The sequence below is a fragment of the Ictidomys tridecemlineatus genome, chromosome 15, assembly GCF_052094955.1.
Source record: "Ictidomys tridecemlineatus isolate mIctTri1 chromosome 15, mIctTri1.hap1, whole genome shotgun sequence".
NCBI lineage: Eukaryota > Metazoa > Chordata > Mammalia > Rodentia > Sciuridae > Ictidomys > Ictidomys tridecemlineatus.
This window is the reverse complement of record NC_135491.1, coordinates 16,053,169-16,072,353: the sequence shown is the minus strand read 5'-3', so window position 1 is coordinate 16,072,353 and position 19,185 is coordinate 16,053,169. Positions and strand designations below refer to the sequence as shown.

Sequence of the window (19,185 nt, the reverse complement as noted above, 5' to 3'; positions counted from 1 at the left end):
CTCAACCTTGATTGACAGTCTGAAAGAAAATATAAAAGCAAACATTCACTTTTTGATGTTTTGGGAGAAATGAAAATTTTATAGTAAATATGAAAGACTTAACTAGGCAGCTTATGCAGTTCTTAAATATTACTGGGAAATGTGAGATATATCAGGAAAGCAGAATGAGAAAAAGTCACATTGAAAAGTAAAGGAGGTATTTAGGAAAACAAATTAAGTGAGTTGTTCCACTATTTCAGTATAAAAAATAAAGATAAAAATTCCCTGCACATTTTGGAAGAATGATAAATAAACAGATGTACTACCCCATCCTACTATTTTTGGAGTATGATCTAGTGTAATATATACTTAAAAATTAGCGTAATTATGATATATATTTTAGGGTTGTTTGCATCGTTAAATAATACACATGAGGCTGGGATTGTGGCTCAGCGGTAGAGCGCTCGCCTAGCATGGGAGGGATCCGGGTTCGATCCTCAGCACCACATAAAAATAAAGGCATTTTATGTGTCCATAAAAAAACATAATAACACACATGGGGGGAAATCAGGGATAAGTTGGGCACATGCCTTTAATCCCAGCAACGTGGGAGCCCGGGGCAGGAGGATCATGAGTTCAAGGTCAGCCTCAACAACTAAGAGAGGCCCTAAGCAACTTAGTGAGACCCTGTCTCTAAATAAAATATTTTTAAAAAGGACTGGAGATGTGGTTAAGTACCCCTGGGTTCAATTCTTGGTACCAAAAAGAAAAAAAAAAGAAATAAAGAAAATGAAAATCAGGGATAGATGGTTAAGTAACAAACATAATTTTCAAATAAACTGAGGGAAATAGAAGGGAAAGGTACTCTAGATGAGGCAGATGCCAGATAAAAACTGCTGAGTAATGTGCCAAATGAATATGGAATGAGCAATAGAGGAGGATGATTCCTCTGTGGTTTGTTTATGTAATTTGATGAAAGCAATGTTTGTGTTGGAAATTTAAGAAGTTAAACTTTTTTTTTTAGAGAGAGAGAGAGAGAGAGAGAGAGAGAGAGAGAGAGAGAGAGAGAGAATGTTTTAATATTTATTTTTCAGTTTTTGGTGGACACAACATCTTTATTTTATTTTTATGTGGTGCTGAGGATCGAACCCAGCGCCCCGCGCATGCCAGGCGAGCGCGTTACCGCTTGAGCCACATCCCCAGCCCCAAGAAGTTAACTTTTGGAGAAAAAAAGAGAGGACACAGCAAAGGTATATCAGAGTAACTGAGAATCTCATTTTAAAGTTAAAGAGAAGAGAAAAAGAACGTAAGAGTGTGGTATGATTAGGAGATTATGAAGAAGAAACAGGTGACTCTGACAATTATTGAATGTTTTGAAGTCACTACATAGTGTTTGGTAACTATTATTTTGTAAGATTTACTTGCCATAATATCACATAGTAGAAAAGGAAACAGATTTGAAGACATTAGGTTCTACTCAAGCCCCAAAAGGTGAAAACATTCCAAAACTGGTCTCTTCCTGCAATGCTCATACACTGGTTTTATTAAGACCAGGATTAAATATTGTTTGAAATTGTTCTTTAAATTGACTGTCTGCAGCTAATCCAAGCCAAAATCATCTTTTACTTGCACTCTAAAACATCATTTTATCTAGCTGGCTACATTTTCAGTTTTCCACTCTTAGCAGCCAGAATGAATTTTAGCTTGGAACTATTCTGTTTAAAATGTTTCAGTGGTTTCCCACTGTCCTTAGAATAACACCCACATTCCTTAACTTGGTCTTAGAAATTCTGAGTCCTCCTGCCTGCCTCTTCAATGGGATATTGTCCTCCTCTTAACAATAAGCTATAGCTACACTGGTCTCAGATCTACAAATGAATGAAAATGTAGAAGCCAACCCACCATGATTTCATCTGCCTAAAATGTTTCCCCCATCCTCTCTTGGCCTTGCAAGTTCTGGGGGTCATACAGGTCTCTGTTGAATGGCATAACCTAATCAAGATATTTCCTGAAATGTCTTAAATATGACACCCTGCCATTACTTCTCTGGATCTTCCTCCCCTACCTTTGTGATCTGTTTTTGTAATGGATAATTACACATTTATACCCTACAATTGAGATTTTCCTATTTGAATGTTTCCTTAATGTCTGTCTGTTATAATAAAGCTGAGATTCATGAAGGCAAAAATGTCTGTTTTAACCTTGGCACATGCAAAATTTATTAAGTTTCTAATTAAATGATTTTTAAATTTATCCTTAAAAGTAAATTTCTAAAAATAAGATTTCTGTAAAAAGAAGACATGTTTTCTCTGAGAAAGGGTAGGCCGACCACATGTACTTATTCCTTTACTTTATAAAACTTCACTGAAAGATATTTTTATGAAGGTACAAATCCACCAAGTCAAAGGGAATTAAAGTGGAAACTATGCACAAACGATTTGAAGCTAGAAAGCATTAAGATAAATAATGACTAACTTAACAAACCTAAGGAAGGTAAAACAAAGAAAAAACAAGAAGGGGATATTTTATGTCACAGAAGCCCAGAAAGGCTTAAGAAATGGGGACATTAAGTAAGTACCTATGAAAATTTACTAATCAACATATAAAAAGCGCTATCAGCTTCTTAGTATCCACTCTATTTGCACCCCCAAATTACTGCAGCATTATTCACATCAGCCAAGATACAGAAATCTAAGGGGCCATAAATTGATGAATAAAAAATATTTCATATATATACATGTATATTAAAAATACATTGATATTCCATATATTATGAATACATAGCATATATAAACCTTGAAAATGGAAGAGATCCTATCATTTGTTGCTACAACATGGACAAACCTAAAGAACATGCTATGTGACCAAAGAAAAACACTGCATAATATCACTTATATGTGTATTCTAAAATTTTAAAAGTAGAATACACAGAATTACAGAACCATTCTACAAATGAATGAAAATGTAGAAGCCCACCATGGTTTACCAGGAATTGTGGAGAGAGGAACAAGAAGATGAAAGTCAAAGAACACAAAGTTGTGGATAAGATGAATAACTCCAGAGATGTAATGTACAACATGAGGACAACAGTTATAATATTGTATTGTATTTTGGATTTTGCTGAGTACATTTTAGGTATTGTCACAGTGAAACAGACTGTATACATTAGATATATACTTCCCAAGCCCCAAGAAATACAAAACAAAAAGAGGCAGATATCATCAGATATTTGAGGAAAGCCTACAACATTAAAGAAATTAAATGAAACAATTGGGGAACTCCCAGAAGGGAGACTACACAAGGAAAGAAAAGGATCCACCATTAATATCCACACAGGGATGTGAGAACTATTTCATATGATACAAGAATAGGACAACATGAAAGGAATATTAAGCACAAAAATGCATTCTTAGAAAATGAACATATAAAGTGGGAATCAAAACAAATCATTGAAAGGTAAGGAAATTTCCTGGGCTGGTTGCCTTGCATGCACAAGGCCCTGGGTTCGATACTCAGCACCACAAAAAAAAAAAAGGAAATTTCTCTAAAAATAGGACGTATTTTCAATGGCCTTTGGAGAAACGCAAAAGGCAACATTTGAATTCACGAAGAACTGTAAAGAGTTCTAAGTAGTAACACAATATTTAAAAAAAAATCTTAAAAATTTTAAAACTCACTTCCATAAAGCTATAGTAATCAAAACAGTATGGTACTGAAATAAAGATAAACAATATAGGGGGCTGGGGATGTGGCTCAAGTGGTGGCACGCTCGCCTGGCATGTGGGGGTCGCTGGGTTCGATCCTCAGCACCACATAAAACAAAGATGTTGGGTCCACTGAAAACTAGAAAATAAGTATTAAAAATTTCGAAATATGATATATTAAGAACTATGTAATGTTTTGAACGACCAACAATAAAAAAAATAAAGAAAGAAAGAAAAAAGAAAGGTGTAGGTGAAGTTAAAATATATATGTAAGAGAATTAGGATAATCTACTTAAGAAGCATTTTTACCAAAAGGAAATATTTTCATTAGTTTAACAATGATTGTAAAATTAATGTATCTTCCATGCAGCAATAAATTAATACCAAAAATAATTTAGAAATTCCACTAGCCTGAGAAAATTACTATGAACAATTGTCTTTTACATTTATACTTATTTTTCTATTGTGCATACCCATGAAATCATACCCATATCACTTGCTTCTTATTTACTTAAAAAAAGGAAAGAGTATCATATATATATATATTTAACTTTCTTTAATGACATATTGTGGATTTTTTTACACTGTAATAATTAACTTTATCAAAATACAGTTATATAACATAATTTTAATGTCTAAAAGTGTCCCATTGATGACTAAATAAGAATTTATTAAAATAAATATTTAAAGGATATTTGACTTAAAAAAAATTTCGAAAAAAAAAAAGACATATGGGGCTGGGGTTGTGGCTTAGTTGTAGAGTGCTTGTCTAGCATGTGTGAGGCACTGGGTTCGATTCTCAGCAACACATATAAATATATAAAATAAAGGTCCATCAAAAACTAAAAAATATTTTTAAAAAGATAGACATATAGACCAAAAAATAATAAATCTAAGAATCCAAAAATAAACCCAAACATCTATGTTTTCCAATAAGGATAACAGATCTATTCAACAGGGAAGAAAATCTTCACCAAATGGAGCTGGGACACCTGGGATAAACACATGCAAGAGAATGAAGTCAGACTCCTATATGAATTCAAAATGGATTAATAACCTAAAAAGAATTAAATCATAAAACTCTTCTCAAGAAAATAAAAGGATTTATCAATCTTCATGACCCAGGATTTGGCAATAGACTGAGATTTGACACCAAAAGCAAAAGCAAAGAAAAAAATTACATATTTTAAATTCATTAAGGTTAAAAGTTTTGAGCCAGGTACAGTGGCCCATGCTTGTAATCCCAAAGGCTCAGGAGGTTGAGGCAGGGAGAATCATAAGTTCAAATCCAGCTTCAGCAACTTAATGAGGCCCTAAGCAACTCAGTAAAACCCTGTCTCTAAATTAAATACAAAAAAGTGCTGGGGTTGGGGCTCAGAGGTAGAGCGCTCGTCTAGCATGCATGAGGGACTGGGTTCGATTCTTACTGGGTTCGATTCTCAGTACCACATAAAATAAAATAAAGATATTGTGTCCACCTATAGCTAAATATTTTTTAAAAAGTGCTAGGGATATGGCTCAATGGTTAAGTGCCCCTGGGTTCAATCTCTGGTACCAAAAAAAAAAAAAAAAAAGTTTTGTGCTTCATATGGTTACAGGGTATTCTTATGGACTTATGAAAAACTTTTAAAACCAGAGAACAGATTGTTGCATATTATAAATACACTAAATAATGCCACTGGATTGTACACTTATAAATGGTTACTTATATTCATGTGACTTGAATGTAAATAAGTTTAAAAAAAGACGAGCGAAAAGGAGCCAAAAGATAATGATAGGAAAAGATGTTCAGTTCCATTGATAATGCAAATTACAACCAAAATGAGATATTACTAAGTGTACTAGATAAAAAGTTCAGTGATTCCAAATGTTTGCAAAGGTGTAGAGCAATCAATGGGCAAACATATACTATTGGAAGTAGAAACTCATACAACCACTTTGAAAGAGTTTACTATTTTCTAGGTGAACATGCATTTCCCTATGGTCCCAGTAATTCCTCTGCTAGGAGAAAACATGTCCTAGAATGTTCAGCAAAAAGCTAGAAACATAATTGTCCATTAAAATATATTGTATAAAATACACTAATATAGGGCTGGGGTTGTGGCTCAGTGGTAGAGTGCTCACATAGTATGTGTGTCTGAGACACTGGGTTCCATCCTCAGCACCACATAAAAACAAATAAATAAAATAAAGGTATTGTGTCCATCTATAACAAAAATATTGAAAAAAATACACTAATATATAGTTATAAAGTTTATGAAATGAAGTTACATGGCAGAGAAAATTAGCAAGATATACCTTAATTATTCAACATGAATTAATTAATAACTAAAGGTAACAAATGGATAGTGTGATTCACTTTATATATAGTTTAAAAACAGGCAAAACTAAATATTCTTTCAGAAGTCATATAAAGTTGATAAAAAATTTTAAAATTACAGAGGAATGGTTTTTGCAAAATTCAGCTTCACAGTTACACCTCAGTGGGAAGTGAAAGAGATTAATTGGTTTGAGCAGGCAGAGAGCTTTCAGGTATCAGCAATGTTTCATTACTTTAAACTTCATGATGACAGCAGCACCCCAGAAGCTTCTTCTGATGGTTTTTTTTTTTTTTTTTTAAAGAGAGAGTGAGAGAGGGGGACAGAGAGAGAGAGAGAATTTTAACATTTATTTATTTTTTTTCTTAATTCTCGGCGGACACAACATCTTTGTTGGTATGTGGTGCTGCTGAGGATCGAACCCGGGCCGCACGCATGCTAGGCGAGCGCGCTACCGCTTGAGCCACATCCCAGCCCCCTCTTCTGATGGTTTTGCTAGCAAATGTTTCTGGTAAGAAATCTCTTCATCCTCGAGGGTAAATTTCTGGCAAAATTTTAGAAAGCATATTTCCAGCAAGTTCCACTGGAGCAGAACCACAGCAGAGACAGGACTTATGTCATATAAGGGAGGAATGTACAGTGCTTCATTTTAAGAAGGCACTTACTCGAAAATGCCATCCCTACACTTATGACCCTGAAAATGTGTGTTTTCTTAAAAGGAGGGACTCAGAGTGCCACGTTTGAGGCACTCACTTTCTGGGTCATGCAAGTGTAGAGTTGAGAGTTCTTTAAGTTTAACACCCTAGGTTCAAATTTCTGTGTTTGATTAGATGTTAACTACAAAAAAATTAGTACTTGAAGTGATCTCAGGAGACAGGACTGTAAAGATGGGATTCTGGAATTAGATTGTTCATGCCCTTTAGACATGAATTGAATCTTTGCTGCACTCCGCTATTCCATCCTTTTTACTAACTTCTGGCTTGGGTACAATGCCAGTAGGATTTGGGATACTAGTTACCCACAGTATGTAGTGATATTACAATGAATCAAGCTATGGTTGATTGTAATGAAGTGGCATGAGAACCAAATAGTTACTATACTTGACAGTTATGGCGGTGACAATGACTTTACAAGGACCATGTGTAAGACAGTTTCATTTTTATCTAACTTGAGCACTTATAAGGAGAAACAGAAGTCAAAGTTTGATAAACAGAGTATTTCTATGAAAATCCTAATGAAACTCTTATTTTCTGTAGTCAAACGAGCTGATACTGCTGAAAAATCAATGAAAATTTGTCTTCATAGCTGAATTTTGATGATAGTCAAATTCACAATTTTGCCATACTTTTCGCATGAAGGTTGCAGGGGAGTGAATGATACTTTGAATTGTGGATATGACTGGGATCCAGATGAAACTGATACTTAAAACTCCTAAATTACTTTGCAACCCAACGTCTAATACAGAATAGTTTCCCTCTGATTGGAAACCCAATGATAACATTACTTAGAATTTCAAAATACATGCTCATTCTCTGCAAGATCCACCGGAATCATTCCGTTTCTATACTAAGGGTCCAATCTCAGCATAATACAGGGAGACAAGTACATACGATGATCAAAGAGAAAATAACTTACTGTATTAGTTTTTTCTGTTAGGGCTGCCATAACAAAATACTGCAAACTGGATGGCCCAAATAAGAGAAATTTGCTCAGAATTCTGGAATTAGAATTCTAAGATCAAAGTATTGACAGATTTTGGTTCTTCTGAGGTCTCTCTCCTTGGCTTCTAGATGGGCACCTTTGTGCTATGTGCTCACATGGTCTTTCCTCTGTATGTGAGCATCCCTGATGTCTTTGAATCCAAATTTCCTTTCTTATAATGATACCAATCAGATTGGATGAAGGTTCATCCAGTGGCCTCATTTTAATGTAATCATTTCTTTAAAAGTCTTGTTTTCAAATATAGTCACATTCTGAAGTACTGGGATTTAATTCTTCAATATATGAATTTCTAGAAACAGTTCATCCAATATATCTCACAATATATCTGTGGGAGCAGAGTGATACTGCTTTACTTTTTAAAAAAATATTTTTATTTATAGATGGACATAGCACCTTTATTTATTTATTTATTTATTTTAAATGTGGTGCTGAGAATCAAACTCAGTGCTCACACATGCTAGGCAAGCACTCTGCCACTGAACCACAACAGGAGCCCTAACTGTACTTTTTTGTGTAATTTTAACATTCACAACACTGTTAATGTCTTACATATTCATACAAGGAAACCAGCCATATAGAAATAAAAATAAAGTCAAACAATACAAATGGTAACAAAAGAACCTAAATGTATTTCTAATAAATATCACAACTACCCTGGGGGAAAAATGCATCCAAATAAATTTGAACACTGTCTCTTAGCTATATACCTTGTTTGAAGACACAGAGAAGTATAAACAAATAGTGAGCTCTACTTAGTATCTTGGTTTTTATTTTTACTGTACTATGGGTCAGTATTCTAAAACTATACTTTTGTATATTCTAGAATTCAACAAATTGGTAAAGATAATGAGGATAATCACAGCCATGATTTCAGCTCCAGGAGAAGAGAGATACAAAAGTAGAAAAGGTAAAGACTAGAATGGATGCTATAATCCTATTACCCAGATCTTGGTTTCTGAATATTCTTCATTGCAAGGAAATAGCTCTTTAAATAAAAAGTTCATTCCAAGCTGGAAATAGAGAGTAGTATTTAGAAATGATCTTGGAGGGGGGGCTCAGGCTGTAGCTCAATGGCAGAGTGTTTGCCTAGCATGCATGAGGCATTGGGTTTGATCCTCAGCACCACATAAAAAAATAATAATAAAGGCATTCTGTCCATCTACAATTACAAAAAAAAATTTTTAAATGATCTTGGAACATCTTGGCATGCCAGGAGTTAAATAAATGCTCAAAGAATTAATGGAGACAAGTTAAAAGGACACAGGAGCCTCAGAGGGTTCCCATGACCAAATCTAGGAAAATTTGAGGATGAAAATAAATAGTAACAGATATAACTAAGTGAATAAAAATCTATGAATTCACACTGACATAAACAAATTAACAAATAAGTAGGGGAGAAGGGAAAGCTCATCTTTATAGTAAAATGCCAAATAGTTGATATGGACAAAATATTGGAGATTTAAAAAAAATAACCTTCCATTTTGAAAACATCATTAGTAAAACAGATTCAGACAGTAATTACAAATGGATGTTAAATGGATGACAATAATTACAAATGGATGTGGGTGGGTGAAAATTTAGTGAAAAGTTATTTCTATATTTTCAAAGCATCTTCCCACATATTACCTATGAATTAAAAACAAATAATAGTATTACAGTGAAGAAATATGGTAGATACCACCTTAATCAGTTATCAAAGTTAACATCTTCAAAAATGGGAGAAGTCGACATCTTGTATCTTTTAATGTGATGTGCCGAGAATAAATTATCACATTTGTGACAGACAGTCCTGCCAAATAATCCATGACCTGAATGTAAGCATGAATAATCATAGGACAAACCCAAATGAAGGGGTATTCTACAGAACAACTAGATTATCCCTTTCAAAAATGTCAAGGTCATAAATGACTAGGAAAGAGAGAACAACTCTTCCAAATTAAAGAAGATTAGAGAGACATGATAAGTAAATTGAATATGTGATCACAGACTGGATCCTGGAGTGTGTAGGAGAGAGAGTAATGTCCTGTAAAGGATACTATGTGGATGAGTAAAAACATTTAAATATAAATTGTGGATTAGATAACAGTATCATATGAATATTAAAATTAGCTTGGTAACTTCCCTGTGGTTATTTAAGTGAATATTCTTGTTCTTAAATAATTATAAACTGAGGTGGTAAAGGGTAAAAGGGACAAATGGTTTACATTTACTCTCAAATGGTTCAGATAAAGCTTGTGTTTTGCATGTGTATGTGTGCGTGTGTGTGTGCGCGCGCGTGTGTGTTTGTGTGTGTGTGTGTGTATGTGTGTAGAAGAGAGAAAGAATAAGAGAGTGCATATGCAGGAGTGATAATGCCAAATGGTTCAGATAAAACTTGTGCTTTCCATGTGTGCATGTGTGTGCATGTGCATGTGCCTGCATATGTGTGTGTGTGTGTGTGTGTGTGTGTGTGTGTGTGTGTGTGTGTATGTGTAGAAGAGAGAGAGAAAGAATAAGAGAGTGCATATGTCAGGAGTGATAATGCCCGCAGGCCAAAATGTAACTATGGGTGAATATGAGTAACAAAGGAATACGTAATACCAGGTCTTACAACTTATGCAAGTTTGAAATTTAATCAAAAAAAAATTTTTTAAAGAGAGAGAGAGAGAGAGAGAGAGAGAGAGAGAGAGAGAGAGAGAGAGAGAGAGAGAGAATTTTTTTAATATTTATTTCTTAGTTCTCGGCAGACACAACATCTTTGTTTGTATGTGGTGCTGAGGATCGAACCTAGGCCGCATGCATGCCAGACAAGCGCGCTACCGCCTGAGCCACATTCCCAGCCCTAATCAAAATTTAAAAGTGACCAAGACAAAATGCACTCCTATATAATTATAATTCTCATGTTACATCTACACCTAAATGGAAATACAAACTTCCTTGAAACAAACTAAAAAGGAGACGAATATATATCAAAAATCAAACACAGGGAAATTGAAATAAAAGCATAACAGAATTAAATGCCTTTAAAAACGGAAAACAAAAGCAGGAATGTCAGGATAACATGTAAAAGAACTTTTATCAGGCTGGAGTTGTAGCTCAGTGGCAGAGTGCTTGCCTAGCACATGTGAAGCACATGGTTCGATAATCAGCACCACATTAAAGTAAACAAATAAAATAAAGGTACTGTGCCTATGTATTACTAAAACTATTTTTTTTTACAAAAAGAACTTTTACCCAGAGTTTTATCTTATCCCAGGTACTACTACCAGTAACCTGTTTGTTGCCTCCAAGTCCAATACTTTGAAGCTCATGAATGAATTGAGAAAAACTGAATGTCATGGTTCTGCTTAACTGCAAACTAAAGTTATTGGTCTTGGGAAAGAACATGTGCGTGTGAATGGAATTCATGTTCTATGGCACATCAGCAAGTGAATTTCCAAGACTTTTCTCTTATAAACTAACTGTTCAAGTTAGTAAATGGTCATTTCAATTTTTCTATTATTTTTGCTTTTCTTGAAGAAGATGGAAGGAAAGAGAGAGGAAAAGTATTAAAAGAAGAAAGAAAAGAAGGGAAACTTGTCATAGTTCCTTATTATAAAAAAGCACAGGTTCTATATAGAGAGTTACGAAAAATTATACTGTGAATGGATAATTATGAATGTAATGCACTCCACTATTGTCATGTATGTAAGAAATAAATAAAAAACAAACAAAAAAAACCACAGGTAAATTTTCTATGATTGATCATTACCTGAAGTGTTCAAAGTCCTGACCAACTATATAAAAGCTATACAAAATGATGCTTCATTATCTAGAACTATTTATAGAAGATAAGCCAGACCTTGTTAAAAAACATTAAGACCCTGATCAACTGAGAGGTTTATATTACTGGATGAATTCCCAAATTTCTACCCATCAAATTCTGCCCATACACACACACACACACACACACACACACACACACACACACACACAAATACAATACAATCAAAATCCCAAGAGATGTTAGTGGAACCAGGACAATTCAAAAATTTATATGGAAATTCAAGTGGCCAAGATATTGTTGAGGAAAAAAGGTGAGAGGACTTATTCCAAATATAAAATTACAATGAATAGGGTAGTATGGTATTACTGCAAGGAGAGACAAACAAATCAATGGGACAGAATATAGAATTGAAAGATAGACATAGATCTATACAGTTACCTAATTTATTACTAAACTGACATTCATATCAGTGCAGAAAAGATACACTTTTAAATATATGATACTGGAGCAACTGAATTCCCCTACTGTGGGAAAGATGAAATGAGTCCTTCCCTATAGAAATTAATTACAGGTATTGTAAAGTTCTAAATGTTAAAACAAAAAAATAGAAAGCTTTTAGAAGAGAACGCAGAAAATCTTCATTATTTCAAGGTAGAAGAAAATTTCTAAAGCACTAATCATAGGAAGAGACTTCTTTCTATCAAAACTCAGAACTTCAACCAAAGAGAACAAAGAATGAAAAAGACCCAAACAGGATAAAATATTTATTACATATATAACTGACAAAAGGCTAGCAGAATATATATATATGAGTCTTCCCCCCCCAATATACTGTTATATTAGAGATTAATAACTGGCAAAGTGGTAGTTTACACCTGTAATTCCCAGCTACTCAGAAGGCTGAGGTAGAAGGATCCCAAGTCCAAGGCTACCTTTAGAGTAACTTAGCTAGACCCTATCTCAAAATAAAGTAAAAAGGGTCAGAGATGTAGCTTGTCATAAAGCAGCCGGGGGTTCAATTCCTATTACTAGTACTACTACTATTATTGATAATAATAACAATTTAATAATAATAATAATAAAAATGGATGAAAATTAAAAAAATAAAAAGTTAAAAAACTGACAAAATATTTGAAGGAGCACTTTAGAAATATATTTTTACCTGCACATAAAATGTATTGGCAAGGACATATTAAAAAATCATGGGAATTTAAGTTTTCTCTATTGGAGATGTCTGTACTTTTAAAAATATTGCAAATAATCACGTTTTTGCTTTTATAATTATAGAAAAACATTATTTTAAAAAAAATAATATAGGGGCTGGAGTTGTGGCTCAGCAGTAGAGTGCTTGCCTAGCACGTGTAAAGCCCTGGGTTTAATCCTCAGCACCACATAAAAATAAATTTTAAAAAATAAATAAATTACAACTAAAAAATATTTTTAAAATACTGTATAAAGTATAATTAAAACAATTGGAAAATTAAGTGGTGGGGAGCAGAGGTTGGAGAATGGAGCCAAAAATTTGTCAAAATTTTTAGATAAAGAGAATGTTCTAATGCCCAAGAACTGGTACTGAATTTCACTAATAATGAAAGAAATATAAATTAAATGTGATAACATTAGACACATTGCAATTTGAGAAAAATTGAAAAGTAAGACAATAAGAAGAGCTGGAATAGATATGGAACAAAAGGAATCCCTTTAAACTGCTGCACAATATTATGAAAAAACACTTTGGCACTGCTTAGCAAAAATGAAGATATACCAGTCCTATCCATCAGCAATTTAATCCTAGGTATATAGGCTATAAGAAGGGAAGCACAGGGCTGGGGCTATAGCTCAGTGGCAGAGCACTTGCCTAGCATGTGTGAGGCACTGGGTTCGATCTTCAGCACCACATAAAAAAATAAAGGCATGCTGTACTTCTTAATTGTAAAAAAAATTAAAAAAAGAAGAGAAGCATAAATGCAGAAAAGATTCACAGTTCCATTACTTGTAAGAGTCAAAAATCAGAATTCGCACAGATAAATCAATTATAATATGCTTATAATTGGTACAGTATATATTCAGCAACATTAAAATGAGTTGTGGTTTCTTTTTAATTTTTTATGAAAAAATACTAAAATTTTCTGTTTATACACATCTAGAAAGCCAAACCAATATGGTATGGGAAATCATATATAAGTACTAAAGTTCTAATGAAAGGCAAAGAAATGATCACAGTGATTATCAGTATTGGAACATAATGTTGTTTATGATTATACATGGGACAAATGAGGGTTTTTTTTTCAGTGATGACTGTATTCTATTTCTTAATCTCAGCACTATTTAAATGTATCTTTATAATTATTTATTAAACTATACCCACAGGTGTTTTATGCCATTTCTGTGTATAATTTAGAAGAAAATAAAATGCAAGCATTCAAATAAGTATTATGCATCTCAAAGTGTTTTTTGAAATTAAGCTAAGTGGAAAAGTAGTTGAATATGATTCCATGTGAAAAGATAGGATGTGCCGCATGGTAAATGTGTAAATTCAAGTTTTCAAAACTTTATTTTAGGCCTGCCTCACAATGAATGAGGCCATGAGTTTGATCCTAAAAGACTTGAAATACACACACACAAAACAAAACCACAAAAAAATTTTAAAACATTGTATTTTATACATGCCCATAAAATGTAATGCAAGGACATATTTAAAAATCATTGATTTTAGTAGGAATTTAAGTTTTCTTCATTGGTGATGCCTGTACTTTTGAAAATATTTCAAATAATCATATTTTGCTTTTATAATTATAGAAAAACATTATTTTTTAAAATACATTATAAAGTAGAATTAAAACAACCTGAAAATCGGAAAATTAAGTGGTGGGGAGCACAGGTTAGAATATGGAGCCACCAGTTTTTCAAAGAGAAAACTATAGGAACCATGTTACCTGATAGGCAAGAATTTTCAAGAGAAACAGGAAACGACAAGCTACCTTTCAGATGTCTTGTGGATATTCGACAGCCATTCTCAATTCCTCTCCGGAGTCCTCTATCTAAGCACTGCAGAGCTGGGGAAGGAAAAAAAAGGAGTCAGGAAACACCAGGCTCTTCTGGGGGTCAGACGGGCCATTTCAGAGGTCAGTCTAGGTCAGCCCCGACTGTCCCGCACATACAGTTTGGACAGAGAAATTTGGAGCATCAGAGAAAATCAGGGTCACTGCAATTCTGGGCAGAATCTGTCTCTGAACGGACAAATCTGGCTGGAGTCACAAAGGCATAAAGACGCCCCACTTACACACTGGCGATAAGGACACATAGTTATAAAAACACACACCAAGGGAACACACGTTAGAGGTACCCAAAACTAATGCTATCGGCCGCGCACAATCACACACCACGGAGACGGACACAGTCACAACCGCGGGGTCCACAGGAAACTCACACTTTCAGTACCATACACCTAGGGGACACAGTGACAGCAACGAATTCACACGCACCCTACAACAACAATATCACAAACACACATGGAGGAAAGCGAAAAATAAATCTCAGAGCATCCTACACACACCCCACTCACAGTTTGGGAAACGTCATAAACACACGTCTCCCAAGCGGACACACGCTCAAGGAACCTCACCCTCGCTAACCATAATAAAACAAGTGATTACACAATTAAACTCCACTCATACACGCGCGATCATAATCGCTAATCAAGTCTTCCCCCCTTTCCTCACAGGTCCGTACACGATGCCACAGACACACGCCCACTGTGAAGACTCAGTAAGAATCATTCGCACGCTCCTCAACAGTCTCCCCTTCACGGCTCCTCACCCTAAGCTTCACAGGCCAGGGGTTCAGAGACGCCCTGCTCGCAGCCGCCTCACCTACGCCCCCTACGTTCCACTCAACTCCGCTTCACTCTGGCCAGAACGGGTGGAACTCAGCCCTCACAAAGCCCCGAAGCTGTCTCCCAAACCGGTCAGAAAATCCCGCCCAGTTCTCAGAACTAGTTCTCGCGAGAGGGAGGACTGGACCTAGAGGCCTCTGGGAAGTGTAGTCCACAAAGCGACAGAAGGCTGAGGCATGCTCAGATGCCTTCCAATGGTATGGCTAACCAAAGAGGCCCAAACTGCCTCCAACCAATTTGCTCATAGCCTTCCAAAATCCTTGAGCCGACAAGGACTCCCCTAGAGCAAAGTTTGATCAGACTCCTCGGAGATTCTTTTTGCCTAGGCCTCCTCTTTGCCCACCTGCGGGGAGGAAAACACCCCACCACAGCCTTCAAGGCCACGGTGGCCCTCAGGGACTCCTTCCTAGGGCAGAATAGACTCCTGGGTTCAAAATTATTCTCTTCCCTTCCCAGCTGGTAGTTTACCAGCATAGGCTTTATAGGTCTCCCTCAAAGGACTGTGTAACCTCCGGGGACACATAACAGAGAAATGAACATCACACCCCACCCAGACCTTCACGGTCTCAGTGGCTCTCCTAAAGTCCTAGTCCTCGCACCGCCAAGACTCAGCTGCTGGAGAGACGCTTACCCTCCCCTTGCTCTCTCTTCCCCTGACTCTCTCTTTCCCCTCTTTCCAGCCCTGGGAGTATCTAGCCTCTCCAGGAGGGGTCCCGAAAAGCCTTGGCCAAGGTCTTCCACGGCTCCAGCTCTGTCCAGGACGAGAGCCTCGACTGTCAGGATTCGGTGACAACCAAACCCTGCAGCTCGAACCTGCCACTAAGGCACTCCTGATTTTTGGCTCTTGTGGGGACGCCCCTTTTGCCAATAAATCAGTTTCCTCCTTCTCTCCTATACTATCTTTGCGTTCTCTTCCCTCCTCTTTATACTATGTTTGCGACATGGGTAATGTGTCCTCTCTGCGTGTTGACTCTCCCCTACAATGCCTCTTGGATAACCTCAAAACCCTCTCCTTGACACCAGACATCAAAACCAGAAAATTGATCAAATATAGCACCCAGGTCTGGCCTACTTATCCCTTAAACAACCAAAACAGATGGCCCCCTTTGGGGTCCCTGGATCCCTCCATTCTAAGGGATCTCTACAATTACTGTGAGCATTCAAAAAATGGGTAAAGATGGCTTATGTCCAGGCTTTCTTCTTGCTCTGATCCAATCCTGCTCTCTGCACCTCTTGCAAAACTCTGCAAATTCTTCTAGCCTACAAACCAACACTCACAACCACTGATCCCCAATCTTCTCCTCCTCTGAACTCATCCACTTCTTTTGACCTTGCTGAGGAACCTCCACTCTATCACCTGGCTCAAAAAGGTCCTCACCCTCAACCTTCTGCCCCAGCCCCTCTGCGGTCACCCCCACCACCTCAGCAACCTGATTTTTCCCCTTCAATTACTAGATCAAAAACCCAAACCTCGGCCGGTTCTCAGACCATTGACCCTTTACTGAGGTAGCAGGTACTGAAGGAATCCCTCCACCCACTCACTCCTCTCTTCTACTGTCAGCACCCACACCGGGCCCCACCAGGTCCTCTTACCAGCTAACCCAAAGCTCAAATGAGCTAAGGAGAGCCCTCAGACCCCTATCCAAGATCTGGGATAAAATGGCCTTTAAAGTTGCTTTGTCATCACTGAAAACAGGTTACTAAGAATTTAAAGTCCCTTACAGGCTTTTGGGGATATTCACTCCCATCCCGTTCTACTGCTCAAGTTTTCCCTGCTAGGGAAAATCCTATTCTTAAATCTCTCCTTCCTCATTCTCAGATCCACGGAGCTGCTCTCAGCTCCGCCTTCCCATCTTCATTACATTCCATTTTATATGAATGATCAGTTGTTCCAACATTATTTGTTGAAAAGAACACCCTTTCTTCCTTAAATTGTTTTGCATCTTTGTTTAAAACCAAATGGTTGTATTTGTGTAGATCTATTTTCTGGATTCTATTCTGTTCTACTAATCAATCTCTCTATCCCTTTCTAATAACACTGCCTTCATTATTAATGGTTTCTCATGTTTAACACTATTCAAAATTCTTCATTGTGAAAGGTTATCCTGTGCTTGTAGTGTTTTTAGCAGCATCCCTGGCCTCTACCCTCTAGATGCCAATTGAACTTCTTCAGATAGTAGCAATGTCTCCTGGAGGACAAAATCACCCTTGGTTAAAAACACTGCATTAGAGCTTTTAAAATATTAGTGGCACCTGCCTGTAATCCCAGTGGCTCAGGAGGTTAAGACAGGAGGCTGAGGCAGGAGGCTCTCAGGTTTGAAGCCAGCCTCAGCAACTTAGTTAGGCTGTAAGCAACCTAGTGAGGTCCCATCTCAAAATAAAAAATAAAAAGTGTTGGAGATGTGATTCAGTGGTTAAATGCGCTTGGGTTCAACCCTTGGTACTAAATAAGTAAAATATTTATCACTGTTATTTTAATTTCCAAAAAGTGTTGGAGATGTGATTCAGTGGTTAAATGCGCTTGGGTTCAACCCTTGGTACTAAATAAGTAAAATATTTATCACTGTTATTTTAATTTCCAATCTCTGGATGATATCTGAGTCAAGCTCTGTTGCATTTATGTCTTAATTTTACTCCCTTTTTCATATGCTTTGTAATTTATGGTTGTTATTTTTGAAAACCAGGCATCTTTTATAGTACTGTTACGTGTAGAAAAGTTAACACAATCAACCTGTGACAACTCAACCTTAGAAAGACTTCTTACAGGGCTGAGGTTGGGGCTTAGCGGTAGAGCACTTGCCTAGCACATGCAAGGCCCTGGATTCGATCCTCAGCACCACATAAAAATAAATAAATGAAGGTATTATGTCCAACAACAACTGAAAAATATTTTAAAAAAAAGAAAGACTGCTTACAAGGTTAGTCCCTCTCTTGTATCTAGGACTTAGATTTCTGAAGGGTTCCCACCATCTGAACTGAAGAAAGTGGCTCACTATGCCTAATCTATTTGTGCAAATAATATGTTTCATGCTGCACATCTGCTTTCCTTCTGGGAATCTGATATTCTGGTATGCATCAGGCAGGCATTGCCTAGGTGACAGGCCTCTAGCAAAAATCTTGAGCACTTCCCTGGTTAATAGAATCTCAAAAGTGTTGTCATAACTCAATATCACATATGGCTCCATTGGAAAAGGAGTCTTTTTTTTTCTTTTTTTGAAGAGTGAGAGAAATTTTAATATTTATTTTTTAGTTCTCGGCGGACACAACATCTTTGTTGGTATGTGGTGCCGAGGACCGAACCTGGGCCGCACGCATGCCAGGCGAGTGCGCTACCGCTTGAGCCACATGCCCAGCCCGGAAAAGGAGTCTTGAAAGTGTACAATTGTGGATTTCCCTGGGCTTGCCCCACCCTTTTGTAGTGGGGATTGAACCAAGGGCATTTTATCATTAGCTGCATCTCCAGCCCTTTCTATATAGGACAGCATCTCTCTAAGTTGGTTAGCGCATTGCAAAGTTGCTGAGGCTGGCCTCAACCTTGTAATCCTCCTGCACAATTTGATTGCAGTTATGTAAATTTCAAACAGATAAAACCTGACAAGTTTAAATTAAAATATATATATATATATATATATATATATATATATATATATATATGAGCTGGGGATATAGCTCAGTTTGGTAGAGTGTTTGCCTTGTATGCACAAGGCCCTATGTTCAATCCCCAGCCACACACATACACACACACACACACACACACACACATATAATTTGTCAATGGATTTTTATTGTATTTATTTATTTACTTATATGCGTGCTGAGAAT

The 19,185-nt window shown here is 36.5% G+C and overlaps 1 long non-coding RNA gene across 3 annotated transcripts; it reads left to right on the top strand.

Moving 5' to 3' along the window:
• Positions 1–3: 3 nt before the first annotated feature.
• On the top strand, positions 4–16,257 carry LOC120887952 (uncharacterized). Of its 3 annotated transcripts, XR_013431191.1 has the most exons (4): positions 4–6,512; positions 8,547–8,630; positions 15,193–15,236; positions 16,044–16,257. It is a non-coding gene; the product is annotated as an uncharacterized LOC120887952 (long non-coding RNA). The 3 variants fall into 3 exon arrangements; XR_013431190.1 differs by having other exon boundaries at positions 15,193–16,257; XR_005731370.2 differs by lacking the exons at positions 15,193–15,236; positions 16,044–16,257 and adding an exon at positions 10,959–11,335.
• The last annotated feature ends 2,928 nt before the right edge of the window (positions 16,258–19,185 follow it).